We start from the raw sequence: 24,384 nt of genomic DNA on the forward strand, positions 1-24,384 counted from the left end.
AGTAGTATGTAGCAGAAGAATCTTATTCTTTGACATAGACTTTTCTGTTAATAACTGTATTTTGAGAGAAATAAATGAAATTCCTATATTCCCGTTATTGTTTGCTTTTTGCTAGAACTTTTTTTAAGGCTTTAAGAATGGTGATGTCTGATTGACACAATATTTGGTTGCAATCTATTAAAATTTCTACCTGCCTGGTCTCTTTACAAGGGCTTTGCTAGGTACTTAAAGGACTTGGTAGCCATCCAGGGTGGAAAAGAATCCAAACTGGTGCAATGGTTAAGATTGTGTTGTTACTCTTTGTAAGATTTTAAATGCTTACCATTTAAAGTGGTATAGTTGCAGGGTGGTGCTGATTTGGATTTTTTGGGCATGCTGCCACAGATGTGGAATCCCATAAGCTCCAGCCAGCATAGACAATTGTCAGGATGATAGGAGTTGTAGTCTGACAACATCTGGAGGGCCATAGGTTCCCCACTCCTGGCCTTGGCCAAAGATGTTGCATCATATTACACTTGCATTTTCGTACCTCATAGAAGGGCCTCTTGGTACATTCTGCAAAAATGGATATACAGTGGTACCTCGGGTTACATACGATTCAGGTTACAGACTCCGCTAACTCAGAAATATTGCTTCAGGTTAAGAACTTTGCTTCAGGATGAGAACAGAAATTGTGCTCCGGCGGCGCAGCAGCAGCAGGAGGCTCCATTAGCTAAAGTGGTGCTTCAGGTTAAGCACAGTTTCAGGTTAAGAATGGACCTCCGGAACGAATTAAGTACTTAACTCGAGGTACCACTGTATTTGGCAAAATTGTGCACAGAATAAGCAGATTAAGAGGAAAGGGCATGCGAATGCATTGAATTTTTTTGTATGGATTTTAAGGAAAGGATATGCAACCTGACGCAGAAACAGTGCAATTTCAGATTGCAGAACTAAGAAATACAGTGGTACCTCGGGTTACATACGCTTCCAGTTACAGACTCCGCTAACCTAGAAATAATACCTCGGGTTCAAAACTTTGCTTCAGGATAAGAACAGAAATTGCGCGGCGGCAGCGGGCGGCCCCATTAGCTAAAATGGTACCTCAGGTTAAGAACAGTTTCCGGTTAAGAACGGACCTCCGGAACGAATTAAGTACCTAACCCGAGGTACCACTGTACCAGCATTGACAAATTTGTCAATACCTAGCATTTCCAGAAACAGAACAAGGGATAGAGCAAGTTTTTGGTGAAAAGGTGCTTTTATGTGTTGCTCTGTGTTTATGTCCATTACTGATACTCTCTTCTCGAAAACTGACTTTTCCTTTATTACTCTATAAATCCATTGACATAACCCTTCTTTTCACCAGGCAAAAAGCCTTGATCTGACCTGCTCACCTATCTGGAACCTAAACATTTCTTTGGAAGCCTGTTTTTGTATGCCCTCACCAAATGATGTATGGTCAGTGGCATTTCAATTGTGGAATTCCCTCCTCCTAAGAGCTCACCTTGCACCGACATTATAGTCTTTTCAGCTCCAGGGTAAAAGCTTTTTATCTACCTGTATTTGAAGATTATTTTAAGATCTTCAGTTTTCTTGGCTCTTCTGTGTTAAGTTATAGTTTGCTGTTGCTGGCTATATTTAGTTACCTAATTTTGTACTTTGGTTGGCTTCATGTTGTTTATTTTTAGAGTTCTTATTGTCTTTTATTGTTAACTGCCCAGAGAACATTGTTAATTGGGTGATAAATAAATGAAGTAAATAAATACCTTTGATTTCTTCCTTTCTGTTATCCTCGTTATTCAATCTGCCACCAAATTATATCTCTTCTCCCAACCCAAAGTGTAAAAAGCAGGGTGTGTGCATCGGGTTCAGTATCAAAGTAGGGGTACCTTAGAGAGTTTGGGGGCCTTTCAGAGGTAAAGCAGGATCTGATGAGGTGTCATGAGTTGAAACAGGGACCCCTGAAGTACCTTGTGGTGCAAACAAGCATCTGCTATAAGTGAAAGTAGTGTCTCTAAGCTTACCATATATGAAGTAATGGAGTGATGGGAGAAGGGAGAGCAAATAACACAATAGGAAGAAGGTAGAGGAAAAGTTCTTTGTGGCTGACAGGATATGCCTGTGATCAGAGAGAGTGGTTTTACTCAGAAAGCAAATCCATTTTAGTTTTCCTCATCCCCAAATCAACTTAAAAGTGCCTAGCACAAATGCCCCTGGACCTATTCCTAGCAAGTTACCAGGGGAACCTCTCTTGTGTCTGCAATTTTCAGACAAATTATCCAGAAAACACTGACTAGGAGAGAAAAAGTTATTTATTTTTTACCCACTCTAAACCTGTAACAGCTATCCCTTTGGGGGGGGGGCACCACTGCAACTATCCTGGCAGGATTAATTCTTTCAGAAGGCGTAGGAATGCCTGCAAATTTCATCCAATTCTGCCTCCCTTTTTGTTTTGTTTTTATGAAAACATTATATATACAGTGGTACCTCGGGTTACAGATGCTTCAGTTTACAGACGCTTCAGGTTACAGACTCCGTTAACCCAGAAATAGTACCTCGGGTTAAGAACTTTGCTTCAGGATGAGAACAGAAATTGTGCTCTGGCGGCGTGGCAGCAGGAGGAGGCCCCATTAGCTCAATTGGTGCCCCAGGTTAAGAACAGTTTCAGGTTAAGAATGGACCTCTGGAACAAATTAAGTTCTTAACCTGAGGTACCACTATATGTATAGAGAGAGAGAGAAAAAAAAACTTTAAAGGTACAAAAGCCTTTGGACCTATTTGCCTGTAGTTTATTAGGCTTCATCCCTAATGTCTGCAAATTTAATCCACTTATATAAAAAAGGCAAAATTAAAACTTTTTAAATGTACTGAATAGTGAAGCGGGAGAACAAATTGTGCAGCTTACAAAGCACTTCAGCCTTGATTCCTGTATCCTTCTGGTCAGGACTAGAGCTGGAGGTAGCGATAGTCTTCAATGATTAAACCTGCCTCCTCAGTAATGACATGGTCTGGCCCTAACTCCTCTTCCTACCCATGATCATTGAGATTGGGTGTCCCAGTGCATCCCCCCCTAGTGGAACCTGCCCAGCCATTCTGTTGGCTGGGGCCCACTCCCAGACAGTCCTGCCCTCCCCCCTTAAAACAAAACAACAAAAAAGAGCTAAAAATACAATACAAGTTAAAATAACTAGAGATTAATGTAGGGGGGCTGTCCCACACCCTCATCCTGCCCTCAAAAGGTCACCTGAAAGGGATGGCCCCCTTTGGTGTCACCCCTTTGGGGGCAGCCCTGCCCCCAGGGCAGGCAAACTGGCTTTATAATGCTGCCCCAGGAGCTGTTCCCCATGTGCCTGCTTGCTCAGGGACCTGGTCCCTGCAGAACTCTCTGCAGTCATCTTCGCTGCTGTAGCCCCAACTTTTTCTATATGCCACCTCATATTCTGGGATAACAACCGGAAGGCTGCTACTCAGTTGTGGTTGGTGCCCAAAAGGGCTGGAAAGACAGATCGAAGGGAGACCAACAGTAAGTGGAGCCAGAGCCAATGACAGGCCGAGCCAACTGATTCAAGTTTTGTCCCCATCTTCCTCTCTGCTGAGTTCTTAGGAGAAGGAAGCTGCTGGGCAGTGCTGTCTTCCGAACTGATTGTAAGAAGGCAGACAGGCAGGGGTTGGCAGACTGAAGTTTGTGGGGCAGTGCCCTATTCACTCTAATCCTACTTATTCTATCTCACAGCAAGGGGGAAATATAGATGTAGTGCACCAGAGTTAATTAAAAACTAATCAGAACTGGAGAGGAAAATACAACTGCATCAAATTTGACTAGGGCTGAGAAGTGTGACAGAAGTAATCTGAAATGAGACTGGAGGGGTATCTAAACATTGTACCAGAGATTTAACATAAGACCAAACACTCACCTTAGGAAAAAAATAATGCCACGGAAGCCCAACAGCAATACCTGAATTACAATCTTACTATACCATTTATATCCATTACTGTCAGACTTTCCTAGAAAGGGTGCTCAAGTTCCTTCTTAATTGGTATAAATCACATTAAGGGAAGAAAAGTTAATGTTTGGCACACTGAAACCTATATACCAGGCTTTAAACCTAGATCAAGTATTCCGAAACATGTGACAGTAGCTTATATCATGTGCAAAGGCACAAGTCAAGTGGAAAAGATGTATATGAGCTTATCCAGACTTGAGCTAAGAAATGCAATTAATCCTTACAATAAAAAAAAAAATCCCACCTTGTGAGTTCTACCTTGCATTGAATTTCAAAAGACCCAGATTTCAACGAAAGATATTAAATTTGAAACCAGCTCTAGCTTGGGCTTTATTTCTGTGCTCGGAGTGAGATTTTTCTAAAACATACATCCAGATTACTTCTTCTGCTGACAAAGTAAAGGAACGCTGTAACTTTGACCTTACCCACCCACCTACCTTCCCTTTAAATAAGAGAGAGAGAAAGAAAGAGCTTTCCACTGAGTGACCCTAACATTTTAGCAGAGCATCTGGTTACATCCTTAACAATAAAGACTATTGAAGGTTGCATCTTGGAAGAAACCGTATCTCTAAAATTTCACAAAAGCAAAAAAATCAAACACTTGGAAAGTATACCAAAATTAGTCAGGAAAAGTTGAAGCTATTCTTCTACTTAGAGCTTCAAATAGCAACATCTCTTTAATAACAACTTTTTTCCCATTTATCACAAATGATAACAAAAAAAGTCTGAGGCAAGATATTAACTTGCAAGTATGAGTCTTAAAGGGCAAAAAATAAAAAATATTATGTCCAAGCATCTTAAAAGAACAAAAGGGCAAAAAACTGCCATGAGTATATGAAAGTGAAAAAGGGTTATGATTGAAATCAGATGAATAGCTACCTATTTCAAAAGGAAATAGATCTATGAGTCCTATACAGTGTGGTCCCACTGAATTCTACGGGGCTTACTTCCAGGTAAGTATTATGGGATTACTGCCTTATTCAACCTGCTTTGCTGGAAGGGGATTGCCAGGTGAACAGGGCCATCTCCAAACAGAAAAGCAAAATGTGTTGACTACTATCCAGGTGAGGCTTCAATTGCTTTCTTTTGTAACAGAGAGTGGAAAAAGAAGAGGAGAAATACAGGACTGAATGAGCTCTGTAGGTTGTTTTTTCAAGGTCTGGAATGTAGGCGTGATTGGAAGGAACTATCTGATATAAGACATTCCAAGAGGAGGTTCCCCACTTAACGTTGTTTTCCTTTCATCCTGAACTTATGAGTTGCTCTGCAGTCAAATTCCAGAGAGTTAGCTGTGCAAGCAAAGCGGTAAAGATTCCTGTGACACTTTGTGCACTAAGGTTTCATGGAGTAGATTCCACTTCATGTGATGAAGATGGTGACACTTGCTTGTCCATAAAAGTTGATGTCACACTAACCCTCACTCCTCTCCCACCTATTAGTCTTTAAGGTATCATTAGACTGTCATTAGGATATAGTTTGGTTTCACCGAATGCCTAAGCAAACCGCTCACATCTGTAACAATAAAGTTGTGGCCTAATTTATCCCATTAACCCAAAATATTGGAGTCCGTGTGTTTATTATCTTAGGGAGCTGCGGGGGAACTTGGGGCCTCGCCACGCAACTAGCAGAGGCAGGGAGTTAGTATTAACCAGCCGGTTTCTCTTATCTGTCCCCAATCCCCTCAGGCCAGTTTTGGCAGGTGGGCGAGGCAACTCACCTGTCCATCACCTGGCATAATTAGCTGGTCAAACATGAAGCACAAGACAGGCAAAGTGCTTTGCCCAGTGGTTCTCAAATGCTTGATTGATGTCAGGTGCAAAGCAAGTGGGCATGGCTTTCCCCAAATGGCCTCACAGGCCAAATGAGAAGGCATTCAAACATGTGTCCCATTGAAAGGAATGCTCTGTGAGAAAATGGCATCTGTGCTAGTATTGAGCATTCCTATGTGCATTGGATATCCACCCACAATTCTTGGGTTCAGCAAGTGATAAGTGCCCAGAAGCTTAGTTGTGTGAGTGGATCATTTTAGCAGCTTAGCTCTAGCTGCATAAAGGTACCAGTGTTTTTGTTGGAAGTGCAACAGCAGAGATCATTCCACGTGCAACTAGAGTGTCAATTAAGTTAGCATTAAAGTCAACTAGCCAAGTGGGAGAGGTGGAGGTGTTGCTTAGCAACCAGACAGACTGGCATGATGTTTGCTGAGGTAGCATGTGTCCTGATCAGCTGTGTGGTTCTCATTTTATATATTCATTTATTGGATTTATTCAGACCAAGATATGCAAAAATAATGCTATGTCACAGATACAGCACAAATAAGATGATATGTATCAGAGGCAGGATGGAGAAATCAAACCATGGATCCCGAGGTTCCTAAAGAGTTAGGCCATTTAATGTGTTGCCTTACTAATAGGTAAGGTGAAAGGACCCCTGGACCACTCAAAGGTGACTATTGGTTTGTGACACTCATCTCGCTTTCAGGCCAAGGGAGCCAGAGTTGGTCCATAGACAGCTTTCCAGGTCAAGTGGCCAGCATGACTAAACCGCTTCTGGCACAATGGAACACTGTGACAGTAACCAGAACGCACAGAAACACCGTTTACTTTCCCACCACAGTGGTACCTATTTATCTACTTGCACTTTGACGTGCTTTTGAACTGTTAAGTTGGCAGGAGCTGGGACACAGCAACGGGAGCTCACCCTGTTGCAGAGATTCGAACCACCGACCTTCTGATCGGCAAGCCCAAGAGGCTCAGTGCTAATATACCGTCTCCACAACATTGTCCTATGTTGCCCCCACAATAATCCCCAAATAGAGACTACATGCATTGACCATTTAATATACATTATCCCAAATGGATGTTGTCCATTGTATACATCATCAGGATAGTACGCATGTTGTGCATGTAGCATAAGGAATCATTTTTATGCTGTGCATTTGTGTGTGTGTTCCTTGCACATTCATGTGAAAGTGCACTGAATATGAAAATTGTGTCTTTTCTGACTATGCATGCACCAATCAAAGTAGTAGCAGGATTAGTTTATTCTCCCTCAGAAGGTACATCAGGCAACAAGAATGTGTTGGGTGCACTTGTGTTGAGATTTTGAGCCCCTTATGTCAGTTATTCATCAACACGTCAGGAGGCATTAAGAGTGTATACATGCATGCTACACATTTTCTTGCTTAGTGTGTCTTCAGTTCAGAGTTTTTCTGGCTACATAAGATTTTTACATACTTTACAGCTACCACAGACTCCTGAATGCAATACTTGGTACCCAGGGACATCATTTAAATTTGTTACTCTGTCTGAAAACTTTGGGTCCATAAACCAATGAAGAGATTACCTTCATCTATATGCAGTTTCAGGATTTTGCTTCTGTCAGGCAGGTAATATTTTGTGTTCAACGACTAATGTAAGCATTATCAGCATACCTTGGCACAGTACATATTAGGAGGAAAATATATATTTAACCAATTCTGAGCAACTTAAATGGGGAGAAAAAAAATGATGAACTAAAAATTCTCATATGAGCCATGAGAGAGCTCTCTGCAAGATATAACCGTGTAGCTTGGTTCCCAGTGAAGTAAAAGCCACGACACACTCTGGTTGCAGCTAAAAAGCCAGCTTTGCACTATTATTTCCACTTCATTGAGAGTTTATACCACATGACAAAAACCCCACAGGCCTGTTTCCCTTCATATATAGATACACATTAATCAGGAGGAGCTCTACTAAACTCAGCTGAGTAACACTGTTGGAGATATGTGTGAGAGAAGCAAATCAGGTACTACAAATCTAATTACAAGGCAAGTTGCTCAGATAGAGAGTGGTTGCTAAATTTATGCATCTCAAATGTGGCCTGCAGTGTCCTGGTAGGGTATGTGATATCGTAAACTATGGGCAGTAGTGGTAGAATGCATGCTTTGCCTGTAAAAGGACCCAGGTTCAATCTGAAGTGACGCTGGGAAAAACTCCTGCTTGAAATCCTGGAGAGGTGTGTAGACAGTACTGAACAAGATGGGCCAATTGTCTGACTCAGTATAAGACAGCTTTCTGTGTTCTTATGACTCTATGGATACAATAGAGGGAAATGTAGGCATGCTTAAATCATCAGTGGGACTCAAGCATGTCTGTTTCTGGGTTGCATCCCACAGGGCTGCATTCCCAATTACGATTGTCTGGATTGGGCCCTGTATGCTGTCCTTATCACTCATACTGCATCAGATATATGGTGAATACAACTGCAGCTCAGCATCTGACTGGGCAGGTTCCTTGTTGTATGCTAATTACCTGACAAGACACCCTTCTTGTCTAGACTAGCCAGATGTCCCTAAATGGCCCATAGAGATTCATGGCCAGACAAATTATCTGTATCTGAACCTTAGTGGCTCATCTTTTAGATGCATCAGCAGGGGGAAAATGGCTATTAAAATCATACTGGATTGTGTTTCTATCTAGAATGTAATTCATAATCATATATAAAAATAAAAACACTGACTACATATAGAGTTCTTAGGTACATTAATTCTGTTTTTCACATCATGGACCTTGCTCATAAACAGTGTTGCATTAACAGTGTAAACTGAAGATGGTCAGATTCAAGCTAATTTATGCCTAAAACCATTTTCTCAGAAGTAATTCCCAGTGATTTAAACAGAACTTGCTTCCAGATCACTGTGCTTATGATCATAGCCTTCCGTCCCACAGACCTTAAGCAGGAAGAAACTGATTTAAATTCAAGCACTCTAGCCAATCCCTTTTGTTATGTGTTTAAAATAAAGTACTGTAACAGATTTAGTATTTGGACCACACTGTACAGCAGATACACAGGAAGAAATCAAAGAGATAGGCTGGTGTCTAAAATCTGTTTGCTACTTTAATATTAATAAGGTGTATCCACACTTGGATTAGAAAAAGATACAGTAATCCTCAAACCACTTTATTTCAAAATGCCTCTGTTAAATGGAACTATCCTGTGAGGAGGAGACAGAAAATCATAACCTTAAAAGGCTATAATTTCATGTTTGTACAGAAGTAAATAGGAAGTAAGTCCCAGGAGTGAGCTGTATACAAGTGTAAAAACCATTGAAATGTGAGTGCAAAATTTAGCCTTTAGCAGTAGCACGCATCATTTCTGTGATAACTGGAAGATAGCTGTAGTGTAGAAGATCAAGTAATTCCAAAATACTCAGGCAGCCTTTAAAAAAAAAAAATAAACTTACAAAACTGAAATACCTTCAAAGTTGCTTTTGTCTATTAAATAATTCCCTCCCCCTTCAAAGGTCTATGTTCCACAGTTTCAGCTATAAGTCTCTCATGGGAATAAGGGCTGGCACAATAAATAGAGCCAATGCATTGTTGTTGCACTCAAGTCTTTGACTTATCTTTGCCAGAGTTTTACTCTGAGCTGCTACCTCAGAGTTCTAAGGTAACGCATTTCAAAGAACTCAGAAAGTGAAGAGTTATTTTCTTCAGTATGGTATTACTCTACTTTTAAAAAATAATGACAATCTCAAACTAATCGAAGAAAAATCTATTCAGCAGATTATTATTATTTTTTTTTAAAAAAAAGAATAAAACAAATTATTGCTTAAATGATTCTGCTTACCAGAAAAGTACACAGAAAAGGAGAAAAATAGCTCAGGCTTGGTTGAAAGACTAAAAATGCACATGAATCAATTATGAAAAAGAGAAGGTCTCTTTGAATGAGGAAAAGCTGATTGGAATTAAGATAGGCTTTGTTCATATCTGCAAGGTACAAGGAGAGGACTTTTCAGTGGAACAGAAAAGGGGGATTTGGGAGTGTTTGGCTGCTTAGTGCTATAGTGCTTTAGAGCCCATGTGAAAATTTGCTGCTAGCTATTAATCATCATTGTGCCCCTGCAAAGAAGCTGTTACAATGATGACTATATGTCATTATATTCCCACTGTATGTAACGAATCAGAGAGCTGGGAAAGTTGGCTAAGAGCGGCTGGCAAACTTTTTAGCAGCGGAATCTATTTAAATAAATTTACATCACATTTGCTACTTTCTCTGGTATGGGAATCATACTTTAAAATGAAACAATATGCTGTGTTCATGGGCCCTGATCTTTTATTCTCCTGTCTCTGAGCCTCCTTTCCAGGTCAGCCTTTGCCAGCACTGACAGCATGCTTTTCTCATAGCGTCTCCTTCTCATAGCCTTTGGTTGCTTTCAAGTTCAATTTAGCACAATAAAGTTGTTATGCATGACAGTTTGGAGAGCAGAATAGGTGGTGTCTGAGCCCGCTGTGTCGCTACAAAGTGGGTTCATTCTCTGCAGGCCAGCTCAGTTACTGAAGCCTTGCTGGTGGGACACTGCACTGGACTTCCAGACGTTTCCATCCTGACCAAAACAATTAGCTTCAAACGGCAAGAAGCCGCAGGGTCGTCCTCTCTTTCAGTGAGACTCCACCATTTAATGTGCTGCAGTGGATTTCAAATTCGTGTTGATTTATCCAGTTGTACCCCTCTTTTTGATAGTTTTCATATATATATACACCGTGTATATACAGATGTGTAAAAGGAACAGGGGGGAAAGTTTGAGGCTTGCCCGGCTCAAGAGTTTCGTTAGAAAGCCCGAGTCGTTGTTTTATGTTTGTTTTCACAAAGGAATAGACTCGAAACATGTCAGCCTTAATTCTGTTAGGCTGGAGTGGCTAAAAGAGAGCCCTGAGGTTCTAAGGACTGGACCTGAAAGGAAGTGTCTCCTTTGGTAAACATCAACAAGCCAAACAATAAACAAGCCTTAAAATGCTAAAGTTGTCAAGTTGGTTATCTGTTATAAAAGATTCACCGTGATAATTTTTGTAAACAAACAAACAAACAATGAATGCACCTACTCCTGGCTTAATCGTGACCAATTTAAAATAAGAGATCTCATTTTTTTGTAGTAAATTCAAGATGGCAACAAAGCATTGATCTAATGTAAGAGTACACCAGCACTGCAGCATCATGTGGATCCCTCAAAAGACTTTGGCAGAATAAGTTCCATCAATGCAAGTGATGCTTCCAGTGGCTGGAGTCTAGGCACTGAGAAAAGCCTCCTCCTTTACAATACCTGTCTGAAATTTAAATAACAAAGCAAATTTCAAGCTGCAGTCCATCACCCGCTCATTCCAGATCTGATGTAAACCAATGGGATTGTTCTTCAGCAAGTGAGTTTCAGATATGATTCTTTTTCCATTGCCACCTGGATTAAAACCTGGTACCTTTCGCACACAAAGCCTGCATTCTTTCCTTGAGATGCAACCCTTTCCAACCTCCTCTACCCTTGCAAAAAGTGCTGCCCTGTAAAATCTATCTTCACAACCTTGAAGCAGCCTCAGATTGGCAGGGGTGTTGTCAGGGTTTCTTTTGGAAGAGTGTAAATGTAAAATAAACAATAAATCAATATTAAAATGCTACGCAGCATCTTAACGATCCATGCATCATCAGCTACATTTCCATTCTTCTGGATGTGTAGTTCAGTATATGCTTAGTTGATTGTTACCTGGAAGCTTGCTAACCCCTTTCTCAATATAAATTCGCCCAATTAAAGATGTCACTTCAACCAGTTTGGTCTCTTGTATATTGTTACACATTTAATCATCACACTGACAGACAACTTGTCCTCAGTCAGATGCCAGTGAAAGAATGTCTATGTGCAAACCTTGTCTTTGACTGTGAAAAAAACAAAACATTATGCACTTGACAACAATATTTGGATACATTTCCCAAGCAGTTATATTCAACCACTTCAGACATTTCAAAGTGAACTCATGCACAGGTAAGATATGTGTGACTATGAGTTTGATGTGTTGCAGTTGTTCATTAACCAGGTGGAGAACAGATTGCAAAGATCATTTCACTTGCTTTATACATTCTGGACTGTAGTTACAGGTTTTTCTTGATGTCCAAATAATCATGAGGATATTCTGATATTTTCCAAAACAAGAGCTTTATTCCTTTATTCTATTTTTCCCTATTTACAAAGACTTTCACATGTTTGGGGTGATACCTTGCATTTTCCACAATTATAAAAAAAAAAGATTTAAGGTTTAAACAAAACAAACAAACAAAAGAATGACAGGAATCAAGTGAGACACAGGTAAGGGAGGCTATAAACAACCAGACAGTGAGACTACAGTCTATCCTCATATCCCTCCATGAGAATTTCAGCAACACCATTCTGAATAAATGGCTGTGGATTGTACCAAACATTCACTTCTAGGATGCTGGATCAAGTGGTCAAAATGTGATCAAGGAGAGGTATTCATTGACTCCCAAACACCATAATAATTGACACTAATTGGCCCCCTTGTTGTGTCTCTCAGCAACCTTATAACCTTTGGAGAGGTGGTCCACCCATCAAAACTGAGACATGTTGTAAGGACAGTGCATAAGACGTTTGCTCTGCCCCTGTTTCTGCTATACCTCTTCTGTGGTAATAGAGCTTCATTTTATAGTATCTTCTAGTGCATTTCACATCCACTAAAATTTGATACAGATAACAATGGAATATTACACACACACACATCTCACCAGGTAAAATAATTAACTGTGGAATTCTAAGCATGTTTCTTAGCAGTCCCATGGAACGCAAGAGACTTAACTCACTATCAGGTGTATGTAGAATCGCATCTCCAATGTGACTTTTGATGTGCAGACTCATATTGCGACTTAAAGTGAAGAGCTCTGCATTCTTTTTTTGCCTGGAGGTATTTGTTAATAATCAGGCTGATTTGGAAAAATAAACAACTAACACTGAAAAGCCATAAAAGGAAACTAGCCTCAATGTTAATTGCATTAAACAATCATCCTGTAGCTGTGAATAGGAAAGCTGACCCAACAAACATCATGGAAGCCATCGAGATAGAGAAACACCCTCACAACATGAACAAGCGTGACGACACATCCCGCCTGCCTGACATCTGGAAATTAGCCCTCCCCACAAAACCGACACCAGAACCAGAGGCACACAGAACGCCGTCACCAATCAACCACACCAGACCCAAACCCAGACCCTCTCCACAGACATATTACAGACTCCATCCAGTAGCCAAACTATAGTGGCACCTCCTGATGCTGCACCCCCCTGCAATCCCTACACAGATCTGGCTGGCACAAGGCACAAAATTACAGCTCGCCCCTATACACGAAGCCAAGCCAGAGCACAACTAAATGCAGCACAGCCATCTTCTCAGAAAAACTCTTCACAAGCTCAAGAGGTCAAGACACGAAAGCTTTACCACTAATCTACACTTAATGACCCACCCAGTGGTATTCAGAATATCACTCATGAAATCACTCAAGATATCCCTCAAGTAATTAAGGAACAAAAGAAGAAAAGGCACACTAATCTAGGAACTTCCTCTCTGCCCAGAACGTTGGAGGCTATACACCACACCCCTCAACAGTATTTATAGGAACTCAAACACCAGATTCTGCTCTGTTCCAGTAACAAGAAGCCGAAAGCTCCAGCCTGAAGATGACGAGTGAGACCTCGTCGAAACGTCGCCCAGACACCCCGACTCTTACACGGGAAGACACCCGAAGACACCAAAACCTGCATATATATATATATATATATATATATGTATGTATATGGTGTTTTATATATTTCCCTTCTTGCATTGATTAGCATCTGGATTGTGGATCTGAACTTATAACTTATGTTTACTAGTTTTCATGCTTTAGTAGGTTATTGCTCATTTTCTTTCCCATTATAAGGAGAAGTGCCTAGGAACATAGCATATGTGTAAAATAAAAAAAAGCCTTAAAGGTGTTTCTGGGTTCTGTGCACAAGTGTTGAATAATGACACATGCTCTGTTTTCCGTATCAACATGCTGTACTACCACGTCTTAGGGAAGCACCATAGCTTAACTTGTCTTCCACACAAAGTTCTGGCAAGCCTCAATAGATTCATTAGTGATTTTTTTTCTTTAGACCCAAGGAAGCTCAAAGAGCCCCTAACAATGGAGCTAATCACTGCCTCTTCCCTGACCCAAGCTTATGTTTTCCTCCTTTTCACTCCAGACTCTTATTTCATTTCTGAGCAATTGGCTTTCTATGGCACTCTCCAACTAAATAAGTACCCCTTCTTTCCCTGTGCATATGCATCTTATCTAATGTATCTATACAATCTCTCTTTACCTGCATGCATTTATTATAGAGTCACAAATAGTTGAAATATTCTAAGGTGATTCTCTCTCTCTCTCTCTCTCTCTCTCTCTCTCTCTCTCTCTCTCCATAGGCCACAAACAGCCTGGCATTAAAATGCAGATTATGTTCTTTCAATTAGGGAAGGCTGTGCAAAATCTGAAGGGAAAAAAGACAAAGCTAAATGTTTACGCTAAACAAGTACATCTACGTTGTTAGAAGTGAGGTTTGGCAAGTTGCAATTTCAATGGTGCGGCTAATGAATAAATGTTAGACTGTATCAACAGTTCTGAACAGGCTTGTGGCTTATGTGTGCATGAAGTGTAATGGTATCAATTGACTGGTTCTTTGTGGTTGCTATAAAGTACTCTTGAATGTTTCGATGGCGAGAAGGCATGCAGACAATAAGGCCATGACAGCTGAATGTCAGCAGCGACCTTGAACCTAAACTGGTTTTGCCATTCCAGTGATTCCATATACAGTAGACACAGGCGCTGCAGCTGGACCTATGGCACCACCTTTCATCACCACTGTTCAATCCCCAGGCTTAGCTTCAACTGACATTTTTGCCATATCCTGAAACCCTGCATCACTTATTAGTAATGGTACGGCCGAGATGCTTTGCATTTTAATTGGGCTTGCGGTGGCATTTACAAAACAGAAAACACAAAACAAAACAAAGCCAGTCACCGCTGATCAAATGGTTAGCGTCAACATGTGCAGCCATAGAGGCACAAGCTGCTCTGCTATGTGACAGGCTTTCTGTCGCCTGATTTCTGCCTTGCATCACATACCAGGTGCTGATTACTGCTCAAAATAATTTAGGATCTGTTAAAATGTTCTTGGGAAAATTAATTATATTAGCAATGCAGCGTTTGTTTTCCCTACCCCCTCAATAAAACCGCCAAAGATTTCTCCTTAAGGACACCTATAGTGTGTCTTTAATATTTTCGGTTATATTATGAAGCAAGAATTGGTTGGAGAAAGATTGACCTAAGAATGCCAGCATTGCCTTACAGTCAACTGAGCTGAGACAGACATTTTGCCAGCAAGCGTCATTTCACACTTTGCAGTGCATTTCCCATTACTTTCCATACAGCAAAAAAGTCTGATCTTTGGGGGAAATGGGTTTGTTGTGCAAGACCTACAAGTCAACAATAATTTCATGGCCTAATTTCAACATGAATGAATCCCACCTGAAAATGTTGACAGTCTGGATGCACCCTGCAATTAACAACCCAATGCTGTTTTACTACTGATCCCCTTTCAGAAAAAGAACCATAACGTCTCACTGTTACTGCTGCTGGCACAAGGCTGTGCTAGCCTTCATGATCACATAATACAAGAAGTTGGAGGACAAAACTTTCAACTCGTCATGATGGCTATGCTCTACCTCCACTGTCAGAGCCATGTTGCCTTTGTATACCAGTTGCTGAGAACCACAGGTGGGCAAGAGTGCCAACTTGCAGACTTCCCCCAGACATCTGACTGGCCATTGTGTGAACAAGATGCTGGTCTAGAAGATGAGCCATTGTCCTGATCCAGCAGATTCATCTTTATGTACAAGGAACAAGCAAGACTTGTAGGTCACAGGCATGGCTTCTCCCTGTTCCAAGGTGGGGAATTTGTGGTCTTCCAGACTGCAGTCCAACCTAGTCTGGCCAATGCAAGGGATGATGGGAGTTATAGTCTAACAGAATCTGGAGGGCCAGCTATTGTTGATCTCCTGCCCCCCTACATTATGCTACTGGTTGGTGGGTGATTGCCAGGATATATTTGACAGCACACTCACAAGTAGAACCAGGCTGCTTTCTAACATGAATCAGAAAGTTTAACTAAACTAACTTGTGGAATGGTCTGCACGCACAATGGAGTAAGTTCCACTGATCTCAATGGCACTTAAAACTGAATAAATGTGTGGATGATTAAACTAGGGGTCAGCAAAGTTTTTCTGCAGGGGGCCAGTCCACTGTCCCCCTCAGACCTTGTGGGGAGCCAGACTATATTGGTGGTGGTGGGGGGGGGGGGATGAACGAATTCCTATGCCCCACAAATAACCCAGAGGTGGATTTTAAATAGAAGGACACACTCTACAGTGAAACCTCGGGTTGTGGACATAATCTGTGATGGAGGCACGTCCGCAACCCACTGCATTCACATCCTGAAGTGCCGCAACTGCGCCGGCGCTGGCATGATTTGGCGCTTCTGCACATGCGTGAGCAGCGAAACCCAGAATTAACCTGTTCCGGTACTTCCGGGTTTCCTGCGGTCTGCAACCCGAAAACACGTAACCTGAAGCGTCCATAACATGAGGTATGACTGCACTCATGTAAAAATATGCTGATTCCCGGACCGTCCATGGGCTGGATTTAGAAGGCGATTGGCTGGATCCGGCCCCCTGGGCCTTAGTTTGCCTACCCATGGATTAAAGAATCGATAGCTTTTTTAAATGTGTTTGTGGGAAGAGGTAATTAGTTTCTGTTTGTTATTGTTTTATTATGCATTTTGTGTTCTAATTTTGTATTTGTATGTTGTGAACCACGCTGTGATCTTTGGATGAAAGGCAGCATGCAAATTTAATAAATAATGATGATGATGATAACAGAAACAAAGCTTGATCCAAAAAGCATGGCTTTGCCATGAAATGATGATGTGAAGTTATTGCGTCAAGCAGCACATTCTGCTTCTCTAGCTGCAAATCCCAGTGTGTTATTTGAAAATGGTTCAGACAAGATAGTGGGTGAGAGGTATCATTTAGATTATTCTCAGCTCACAATGGTGTTGGACTGGGGAGGCCTCTGGTTATATTGGTTCCCATTAGTCTCACTGGAAGAGGAGAAGATCTAAAGCTCAGAATGGGCCTGACTTTAAAACAAGCTGATTCTGGGTATATCTAAATCAAACCCAAATTTGATTATGCTACATGAATCCATTCTGAATAAAATTTGGGGGTGCTCACCCATCTTTGTGGGTGTTCTGTTCATTTTTGCCAAATGAACTAGGTATTCCACACAGACAAAACAAAGCAGCTAAATAAGTGCACAAAATAAAAAAAAAATTCTAATCAGTTGCCTACCCTGGCTCTAAACCATATTGGCGTGAGCTGGAACACTTGGAAATTAACAAACTATTTCTGAAATTAGAGTGGTGGTTAACTGGAATCCATAGTACATTTTTAAATGATGGTTGCATCACAGTAATGAAAAAAATAAATCTATATCCGTTCCTTTGAGAGCTAGGAAGTTTCTGGGTCAACTCTCACCTCAACTATGGCCTAGAGGGCCTTAAGCAAATCACTATTTTCTCATCCTCTGATCTCCTACAACGCAAAGGCAATAAAAGTCCTTTTAATCACCAGCTTCAGTGTATTTATATGCTATCTTTCCATAAGAGGTTATGCCCAAGGCGGCTTACTATCCATAAGCACACAACTATTAAAACAATATATACTTCTCAGAATACAAATCATAATGGCATCAACATTCCTAAAACTAATAAGATATTATAATGATAATCATTTAACACAACTATTTTGAAATTGGCTTCGATCTCTCTTTCTCTGCATAGAACTTTGCCAGTTTTTGTTTTTCCCCCAACTGAAAAATGGAAAGAATATTAGTCTATGCCAGGGGTTCTCCAGATCCCACTTGAAATGATTGAAAATTACAGAGGCACACTAGTCACAAAATAGTTGTTCAGAACCAGATCCAGTCACAATATGGTAGCGGATGGAGGCATGATTTGACATAATCAGTAGGCAGTTACTGACATTATTTTCTATTGCCATCCAATCACTCTTTGGAGATAACTAAATTCTTTGCCACAGTGCTTTCCTTGTGGCAAGGAGTTCCATAGTTCAGCTTTCCTCACAATGAGTTCAGACATATTTGCTCTGGAGGTATTGAGACTCAGCCTCCCCATTTTAGGCAGGAATTGCTGATCCTGAATCTCTAAGTGGAGAAGGCAGTTTTCAAAGAATTGTAGAGTTGGAAGGGACTGTGAGAATCATCTAGTAGTCCAAGCCCCTGCAATGCAGGAATCTTTTGCCCAACATGGGGCTTGAACTCACAACCTTGAGATCAAGATCTCATGCTCTGCTAGCTGAGCTCCATATGAATTTCTTTAATATTTTTTCTTCCACATGCCTCTCAAAGTATTTTTCTGCCTCTCCTGTAATTGGTTATCTCATTTTCCTTTCACATGCAACTTGTACCTTATCCACAGACGCACACAGGTACTCACCACCATCCTACTCCACCCCCACCCCACCGTGGCAGACTTTGGATTTTAAAATTTCAGCAACGCTAAGATTCAGCACACACACCTGCCTCTCTCCTTCCATTCTAAATCATTGTTGTGGCGAGCAAACTGGTTGTGCTCCCCTAATTCACCTGTGCCATCCCAGCCCTGTCGAGCTAAGCAGAAACTAAGCCAGACTACCATGTGGACTACTACTGATGTGAAAGCTGCAATGATTCCAAATATTCTGGAGCCCTTACATTTCAATATATGTGGCAATCTTTGTAGAAACCTACATTTACAATGGCACTGTGGTGTAGTGGTTAAGAGCGGTAGTCACGTAATCTGGGAAACCGGGTTCGAGTCTCCGCTCCTCCACATGCAGCTGCTGGGTGACCTTGGGCCAGTCACACTTCTTTGAAGTCTCTCAGCCCCACTCACCTCACAGAGTGTTTGTTGTGGGGGAGGAAGGGAAAGGAGAATGTTAGCCGCTTTGAGACTCCTTAAAGGGAGTGAAAGGCGGGATATCAAATCCAAACTCTTCTTCTTCATTTGATTGTCGCTGTTTGTCTGTGCACTTGCATCCACCTGTTAATGTATGTTTTCAACAAACAAATTATGCTTTGTAAACTGCTTAGTGGAATAAGGACTCAAATGCCCCCTTCACAAATCTTATTAGTAAATACCCTTGCAAATATAAATGTTTTATATTGAGATTGTTTACATAAATTGTGCAAATATGTGTATTGAAAGAACTCGAAGACATCATGTGATGTGCAGCAGTGCCTATTCTGCTGCATCATCCGTTTCAGGACTAACTTCATTAAGCTTTGTGACAAAGAAATGCCTTTTCCTCTATCAATCTGCCATACTTCGAGTTCACTGGCCAATGCCCTTCCCTGAGTACCTCCACCATAAGAACTGAGACAAGTGTTACCAGGGAGAGAGTGTTTTCATCTGTGGAACTCCTCCTAAGGAAGGCAGCCTGGTCTTATTGCCATCTAGGTGCCAAGCAACTGCCCTCTGAAGAAAGATTGCAATGCATGCAAACATACGAGAGAGAGAGAGAGAGAGAGAGAGAGAGTGTTTGAGAGAGTTTTCCACTTGTGGAGATGTTTCTTCGAAAGTTGTGTATAAATAAATAAGCTTCCATTTTAAATCAGTGGTGTAACTAATTGCAGTTTTACAGTAGATACTGTCTTACATACATAACAGTAGCCAAGGGCTCATTTTCTTTACACACACCCACACCCACGAAAACACTCATTTCTGGAAATGCAGTTTGGACAAAAGTTAAATTCTTTCCCCTTCCGTTCCACCAGGGACAGACTTTGGTAATATGGTGCTGTGAGCAATGACAAAATATGGCACATGCTCCTAAATATTTCTTCTTTTCACAATAATTCCTTTTGGTATAGTTGCTTTTTATGGATCTTCCAAAGTTGTGTATAAATAAATAAGCTTCCATTTTAAATCAGTGGTGTAAAAGGAAAAAAAAAGTTCCCCCACAATGCTTGTCTGATCTCAGTTGTTTCTTCCAGAAGCAGCTTTTCCTGTGCAAAAAGGCAGCGTCATCACCTTTTCACATGTCACATATAATGTGCAGTTTGGCCTTAGACACAAACTTGATCTGACACAGATTCACATGTATCTTTCCCCTAAAATTGTCATTTGTTTGTTTCTAACCCAAGAACAGTCCTGCTGGATCAGACCAAATGCTCATCTAGCCTAGCATCCTGTTCTCACATTGGCCAACCAGATGTCTATAAGAAGACCACAAGCAGGTCCTGAGCACAACACCATCCTGCCCACATTGCTATTCCCAGCAGCTGATATTTAGAGGCATACAGCCTCTGATAGTGAAGCTAGAACATAGCCCTGGTGGACAAAACCATTACTAGCTTTATCCTCCATGTCTTATCCTCTTTTTAAGCCATCCAGTTGGTGGCCATCACTGTCTCTCATGGGAGCAAGTTCCAAAGTTTAGGCATGTGCCCTGTGAAGAAGTACCTAAAGCAACCTCAAGCTATTACGGTACTTTTGAGTGGAGCAATGGAAGGGAGAGGAAATACCTCACTGATTTCCCTCCAACCATTTCTCCGCTCAAACTCTGTGAGCAGGTGGTGTGTGTGTGTGTGTCTTGAATATATTTACCAAGTGCCAAGGGGTTATGTGCCCAGCAAGCAAGGTGGGTAGGGTTGCCATATGTCCAGAACTTCCCAGACATAACTCAAAAACTGTAGCAGGGTCTGGGCAGAAATTGGATTAATGTCTGGTAAAATCTGGACGTATGGTCGGCCATGTCAGGAGTGTTGTTTTTGCCAATTATCAAAAAAAGAAAGAGCTTAAAAACTTTGGCCAAAACACACACCCTACCTTTCGTGTCCAGATTTTCATTTTTTGAAATACGGCAACCCTAAAGGTTGGCGGGAAGATGCAGAAAAGCCTCCAGCCAGATTGTCTTAAAGAACACCTTCGCTTTGATCCAGAGAACCCAATCTGTGCATGGATCAAGTTGTTGTATGTGGTTCGATCCCAATGCCAGGATGAAATTAGAAAACCCCTATATTCAGTATGCTAGGCTGCATTCAGTTCCCCTGTACAGCACCCCTGGTCTAAAATGAGCACTACATTTACCTCAGACCAGAGACCCCTCCCCCCCCCAGCTGAGGGGAAGAGCTGTAGTTCAGAAGCAGAGCGTTTGCTTTGCATGCAAAAGGTCCCAGGTTCATTCCTCAGCATCTCCAGGTGGGGCTGGGAGAGTTCCATGTCTGGAGAGTCACTGCCAGGCAACTAAGCTAGACAGACCAGACCAGGTCACTCAGAATAAGTCTGTTTTTTTTATTCATATACCATGGTACCTCTGGTTAAGAACTTAATTTGTTCTGGAGATCCGTTCTTAACCTGAAATTGTTCTTAACTTGAAGTGCCACTTTAGCTAATGGGGCCTCCCACTGCCACCATGCTGCTGGAGCACGATTTCTGTTCTCATCCTGAAGCAAAGTTCTTAACCCGAGGTACTATTTCTGGGTTAGCAGAGTCTGTAACCTGAAGTGTCTGTAACCTGAGGTACCACTGTATTAATATACATATGCACATGCAGATGATAGATAGATAGATAGATAGATGATATAGATAGATGATATAGATAGACACATACATACATACACCCTTAATGGTGACAGGGCTGTGTTTGAGCAAATGCAGCATCAGCTCATTTTCAAGTCTCCTTGATTGGGAGCTCTTGTTGTTGTTTTTTTGTCTCCTAACAGATAAAGTTCCCCATAACCATTTCCAGGAAGGTGTTATTGCATCAGTAAAGCATGCAAGGAAATCATAAAGGAAAAAAACAACACTTACAGCGGAAGAGTAAACGACATTTTTTGTTTGGCTGACTCAACTATGTTAACATATATCTTTATGGCCAGTTGTCACTGGTGGAACCGCTTTAAATGTCATTTTTGGCAAAAGCAATTTACTGCCTAATATTTGCACAGGCGCAGCGAGAACCAACGAGGAAATTAAGAAAACAAGAAAACAAGAGAGCATTTATGAAAATAAGGCCTGATCTTTTAGAAGAAAAACAAGGACCAGATCTCCCAAGGAAAACCCTTCGGTGTGGGTTTTTATAAGGACAAATGAATGCAAGTGTTAACAAGGCCTAATCTTGCCTTTTGTATTTGTTTCTTCATTAAGCTCTAACTATGCTTTTGCCCTGTATATTGAGGATTTGATGAGAAGATGGTATGACAGGCTTGGCTTCTCCCAATGCAGCTGGCACTGCTGATGCCAAAAGCCAGAGACTGTTGTAGTGGGATCATGAGAGATTCGTTCAGAGTACAGTTTCCCTGTCAGTTTCCCATCCGCTTCAGAGTGCTCAGCTCCATCTTTGAATCCTCTTAATGAGAAGGGGAGGACAATGCCAGCATTGTTGTTTCCATTCGGAATTTTGTGGAAAGAACAATCGCTGTTTACCCAAGCATTTGTACTACCCAAACTCTTCCGATAATTACTTCTCGAGCCCCTGATTAACTCTGCTCTCTGCCTCAGCACAAAAAGCTATTGAGCCACAAACAGGACAACACGGCTATCACTCCGAGGGCACAATCCACCCATTGCTGCTTCTGCACCAGCCCCGTTGAAATGAGGGGTTTCAGCAGTGCCCTTGCACAGCTGACATTCCTTTCAATGGGGCTCGCTCCTAGCAACCTTCCTGGTGGATTGTGCCCATAGTCTCTTGGCAACTTACGGGATCATTAGGACAGGCTTCATAGTCATTGCAGGAACAACGGAGGGCCTAATATAATTTGCACTCAGCTTGTCTGTATCATGTAAGAACTCACTGTGTCGATCTTCTGCTGGAAATGCTGCATAACAGATTATATTAGGGAGAAAATATTCTTTTACTTTTCCATTTCTAGTGTCTAAATTTTCCCGTAATAAAGAAGCACATTCAAACTTTCGCTGACATTTCTTAGCATTTTATCTTTGTTAACATTCTATGGCACAATATGTAGCAGAACATTTCCATTTATATAATTACTACTAGGGCTTTTCTTTTTCTCTGATAAACCAAACAAAATTGAGCAGTTGCTGTGTCTTTTTCTAGGATGCTGGTAATAATTTCAGTCTGTCAAATCACTGGGTTATTCTCCCCCTCCTCCCCACCTAAGTACAGGCAGCTAGCGACTAGTCCTATGCAAAACAGCATCATGAATATGGGTAAATATGGAGATCTATGGTAATTTTCCAGGGTTATCTAATGTGACGTTTATAGGACAGCAGCACACATCAATTTAAACAAGAGTGACATATATCTTATGGTTTTATTTCCATAGTATTTTAAAATATTATCTTGCTCTTTGAAATAATCAAAAACTAGAAAGAAATTCAGGGGTGTTCCCCCCACAAAAAAAATATTCCTTCCAACAAAGCTCTCTACTAGCATATTACTGTTTAAAATGTCATTAGTTAAAAGTCAGATTTTAACTTTAAAAAATCATAGGCTGTCATGATTTAAGAAGGATGATTTACTGCCTTAGGGAAAAAATTTAGCCTCTGTTGTTCTATGTATGTTGTTTGACGTCACAATAGGCTACAAAGACAAAGTAGAAAAGTGGGCATGTTAAGTGTAGATTTTTGAAGTGAATCAGATCTATACAATCAGTTTGAAATTCTCACTGGTTTTATGGTGGAATTCATTGCTTGAAACTTCATTTACATGTGGCATAAAATCTGTAACATTTCTACCTGGAATTGAGACATAATGTAACTCCTTTTGAGCCTTAATCCTTTTGATTAGCATTTGTTGAGCCTTTGTTGAACTTTTAAAGGATTTGCCCTTTAAAACCTGCATGGAACAGGATGGACTCAGTCCAGGCCCCATGCAGAACTGAGCTGGGCTGGACTTTAATAGTTCTGTCCTCCCTGGCAACAATCACCTGCACTTGGCTGACACTCTTCCTCACAACAAATCTATCAGCCTAATTTTGCCCTACCAGCTTGGCCTTCTGTGATCGCAGTCATGGTCACAAGATTGGGAGAGACCCTAACATTCCATTTAGTCCAAGCTGAGTCTGAAAGTAACTACACAACCTTTAGGAAACATCTGAAGGCAGTCCTGTATAGGGAAGTTTTTTTTAATGTTCAATGTTTTATATGTTTTTATATATGTTGGAAGTCACACAGAGTGGCAAAGGTCCGCCCATGGCACCATTCACATAACAAAAACCAGAGGTATCAACATTTTCAATAACAGGGGATCCATGGCTTGGCTTTTGAAAAACAGGGGGTCCGCAGTGTTTAGCTAATTGGGAACCGCTGGAATAGGGGATAAAATTGAACCCTGAAAATTGAGCCACACTGAAGGCTCCACAGGGCTGAAGAGCATTCTCCAAGCATTAACCTTTGGAAACAGCCCTCCAAGTAGGACTGGAACCACCTCCACCTCCAACTCAGCCATTCCAGGGGGATACCAAGGTTCATCGGTATCGAAAGCCA

The 24,384-nt window shown here is 41.2% G+C and overlaps 1 long non-coding RNA gene across 1 annotated transcript in view; it reads right to left on the reverse strand.

Annotated features, from left to right (window-relative positions):
* Window positions 1–268: 268 nt before the first annotated feature.
* Window positions 269–24,384, reverse strand: part of LOC309514616 — a 101,018-nt gene continuing 76,902 nt past the window's right edge. Inside the window, exon 3 of the long non-coding RNA XR_014212087.1 lies at window positions 269–555. This is a non-coding gene — a long non-coding RNA (uncharacterized lncRNA). The remainder of the gene's footprint in view (window positions 556–24,384) is intronic.

This window comes from Podarcis vaucheri (assembly GCF_965113315.1).
Source record: "Podarcis vaucheri genome assembly, chromosome: 11".
NCBI lineage: Eukaryota > Metazoa > Chordata > Lepidosauria > Squamata > Lacertidae > Podarcis > Podarcis vaucheri.